Genomic DNA, 4,150 nt, shown 5'->3' on the forward strand with positions numbered 1-4,150 from the left:
TATTTTGGATATTAATATTAACTGCTTATCAGATACATGGTTTGCAAAGATTTTCTCTCATTATGTGGGTTGTCTCTTTACTTTGCTGATTGTTTCCTTTGCTGTGTAGAAGCTTTTTAACTTGATGCGATCCCATTTGTCCATGTTTGCTTTGGTTGCCTGTGCTTATGGGATGTTGCTCAAGAAATTTTTGCTCAGACCAATGTCCTGGACATTTTTGCCAATATTTTCTTGAGGTGTTAGACTTAAGTCTTTAATCCGTTCTGATTTGATGTTTGTATATGGTGAGAAATAAGGGTCTAGTTTCATTCTTCTGTGTCTTCAATTGGTAATTTTTTTGTTGTTGTTGTAGTTTCTTTTGATTCGTTACTTTTTTCGCTTTTTGCATTTACTATAGGGTTTTGTTTTGTGGTTACCATGAAGCTTACTTAAAACATTCTGTAGTTATATATAACAAGCTATTTTAAGACAACGATAACAACAAGTTTAATTACATTAAAAAATGACACTTTCATGCTTCTGCCCCTTCCATTTTATGTTTTGGATGTCACAATTTACATCCTTTTTTAAATTGTGTATCCTTTAACAAATTATTGTAGCTGTTATTAGTTTTAATAGTTTTGTCTTTAAACCTTCATACTAAAATTATGACTGGTTTATGTAGACATTACAGAATTAGACTATTCTGAATTTGACAACGTACTTACTTTTACCTGTGAGTTTTATATTTTCATTTTACTATTTAGTATCATTTTTTTCCAGCTTGAAGAGCTCTTCTTAGCATTTCTTGTAGGCAGCTCTGGGAATAATGAACTCCATCAGCTTTTACCTTTCTGGGAAAGTATTTATATCTTCTTCATTCTAAAGTATAGCTTTGCTGGTCACAATATTCTTAGTTGACAGTTGTTGTTTTTTTTTTTTCCACCACTTTGAGTATGTCATCCCACACTCTCTTGGCCTGTAAGTTTTCTGCTGAAAAGCGTGTTGCTAACCTTATTGGAAATCCATTAAATGTGATAATGCTTCTTTTCCCTTGCTGCTTTTAGGATCCTCCCTTTGTTTTTTTTTGTTTTATAATTTGATTTCATGTCTTGTGGTAGTCTTATTTGGATTCAATCTGACTGAAGACCTTGGACTCCCATACACTTGCATATTTATATCATTTCCCAGGTTTGGAAGTTTTAAGCTATTATTTTTTATATAACCTTTCTATCCCTTTTTCTTTCTCTACACATTGTTTACATTCTACAATGCAGATGAAAGCTATCATTATGTTGTTCTATAAACCCCATACACTTTCTTCATTTCTTTTCATGTTTTCTCCTCTGACTGTATATTTTCAAATAACCTGTTTTCAATTCTACAGGCTTTTATTCTGTTTGTTTAAATCTGCCATTGACACTATTTCATTTTTATTCCATTCACTGTATTCCCCATTGAATTTTTATTTCACTCATGTATTCTTCAGCTCTAGAATTTCTTGTTGATTTTTTATGGTTTCAATCTATAATGTTCTCATTTTTATTTATTGTTTTACTGATTTTGTTGAATTTTTTTTCTCTGTCTTCTTCTGGCCTTTGCTGAGATTTCTTAAAACAATTATTTTGAATTCTTTGGCAGTTCAGAAATTGGTATTTTTGGGGGTCAGCTACTGGGAAATTATTATATTCTTTGTGTGATGATGTGTTTCCCTTATTTGTCATGTTTCTTGTGGTCTTGTGTTAATGCTTGAATTTGCTTGCCATCCAGACTACACACTCAAACTTTTCAAGGCTGTGAAATAATCCCCTCTGTCTGTCTGATTTCTGGGATGGAAGGATCTTCTTCTTCTTTTTTTTTTTTTTTTTCAATTTTTTAAATTGCATTTTAGGTTTTGGGGTACATGTGAAGAACATGCAAGATTGTTGCATAGGTATACACATGGCAGTGTGATGTGCTGCCTTCCTCCCCATCACCTATATCTGGCATTTCTCCCTATGCTATCTCTCCTCAACTCCCCACCTCCCACTGTCCCTCCCCTTTTTCCCCCCTACAGATCCCAGTGTGTGATGCTCCCCTCCCTGTGTCCATGTGTTCTCATTGTTCAACACCCACCTATGAGTGAGAACATGTGGTGTTTGATGGAACATGCAAGGGTGCTGGCTATGTAGGGTGCAGCAATTCTGACTTTGATGAGAGTGCAGCAACATAGTCTCTGTACAGCTATGTCAGCTGTGGCCAGTGTTGATAAAGTTTTCAGGGCAGTGATCAATGACGTGAGTGCCTGCAGCAGCAGTAAGGTTTGATGTGTTTGGCGTTTATGGCTGCTCAAGTTCTCCTGAAGTCTTTTTCTCTTACTTGGGAAACCATGACCTAAAGGATGTCTCATGCCACTGGGTTTGGCTCATGGGCCTGCCTGCACTAGCAGCAATACTGGTGTCTGATGAGCAGTACCGGTGGAATAGCCAGTGAGCCAAGGCTTAAAGCACAGGCATGTGTGGAAGGACCATGGCTCTGAAGTTCACAGCAGCAAAGGCACTAGTGCCTGGGGTGCAGATATCCCTGTTGTTGTGTTGGTAATGATGTGCAAGGCATGGGTGCTTATGAAGCAGGCAGGGAGCCATGGACCTCTGCAGAGTTATAGTAACTCCAGGCTCCAGGTCATGCACTAGTTCTCTGTGGTGGCTGGGCTGATATCTGGTGTGTGAATACATGCAGATAGACCTTAATTCTGGGGTGCAGTGTGTAAACTAACTTGCTATGGTGGTGGCTCTGATATCTGAGGCATGGGTAGATATAGTACAATCACAGAGCCAAGGTCTGGAATGCAGGCACTCATGGAGAAGCTGCAGTTTAGTGGCCAGGAACATATCTGGGGTTGAGAGGAGTGGCGGCTCTAGTTCTGGCATAGCATAATGGTGGCTACTTCTTGGGTGTGTGCGTGGGTGAAGCCAAGTCTTTCTCTCTGGGGTTCCCTGGCAGGAATGACTTTTGGTTCCCTTAGTGACAAAAATGCCAAAGTTTTCTGCAGAGCAGTTCACTAGGGACCATGGTGCTTCCCACAATGTGCCTGATACCAATGACCTTGGCTTTTCTCTTTGTACCTGGCCATCTCTAGGTGTTTCAGGTATGTCGATCTCACAAGTGATCCTTCATGTGCATATATTCCTCTCCTTCTTTTTATTCTTCTTCTTGCACCACTGTGTTGCTGCAGATTCTTAAATGGCCCCTTGAGCACTCTCTGGGTTATTTTGGTTTGTGAATTGCTGTCTATATTTGATTTTTGGGGAGTGGGGTGGGCAGATAAAGGCTGGTATCTCCTATTCTTCCTTATTGATTTTGTCATAGCTGGGGAAGTCTTTTAACTCCTCTGAAACTTGGCTACCTCATCTCTAAAGTGGCCATGATGATAGTGTTACTATCAGATGATAATATTATACATAGTATTATTCTGATCATTAAAACATGTTTTAATTCTGGCACATAAAATCACTCAACAGATACAGCTATCACTGAGGGATTTTCTGCCCCTTCAGGGCTAAGTAAATGTGACTCAATGTTCCCATTTCACAACACACAGAAATTCAACTTATTATGGAGAATTTTGCACAGTTTTAGGAAGTTTATGTCCTTGTGGTCATCTGTGCCTCTGGGTTTCTGTTTTTAAGAATGAAAATAAAGCTCCACCTCACTGACCTAGATTTTTTTTTTTAAAGAATAAACAAAAGTTTATTTGAAGTAAGTTGAAGAAATTTGTCTTTATGGACACATAGGTACCTTTAGGGAGGCAAGATAGGGGTTAAGAGCAAAAAATACAATTTTCAGAACAAGTTTAAGTTCTCAGATCTGATGTTAAGGGTTGTTTGATATTCAACAAGTTATTTGTACTTTCTGACTCTCATCACATCTGACATATGGATATAATAAATTTGTACTTTCCTCAAAAAGTAGGTAGAAAGTTAGTATGATAATATATGTAAAGTGCTGCATTGGAGTGCCTTTTGCAGCTCGATGCTTGGTGGCTGTTATTACATAGTGTAAAGATCAGCAGTAACCCTCTGTTGAACATTCAGGTAAGATTGAATTCAGGAACCTGTCAATTGCTTGGCTGGTGGAAGTTTAAGCTATTTGCCAATGTTTCTGCAAATCCCAGAGGCTTATAATCTTTGAT

Source organism: Aotus nancymaae, unplaced genomic scaffold (genome assembly GCF_030222135.1).
Source record: "Aotus nancymaae isolate 86718 unplaced genomic scaffold, 86718_ANA_hifiasm-v0.15.2.pri h1tg000003l, whole genome shotgun sequence".
In the NCBI taxonomy this organism is placed as follows: domain Eukaryota; kingdom Metazoa; phylum Chordata; class Mammalia; order Primates; family Aotidae; genus Aotus; species Aotus nancymaae.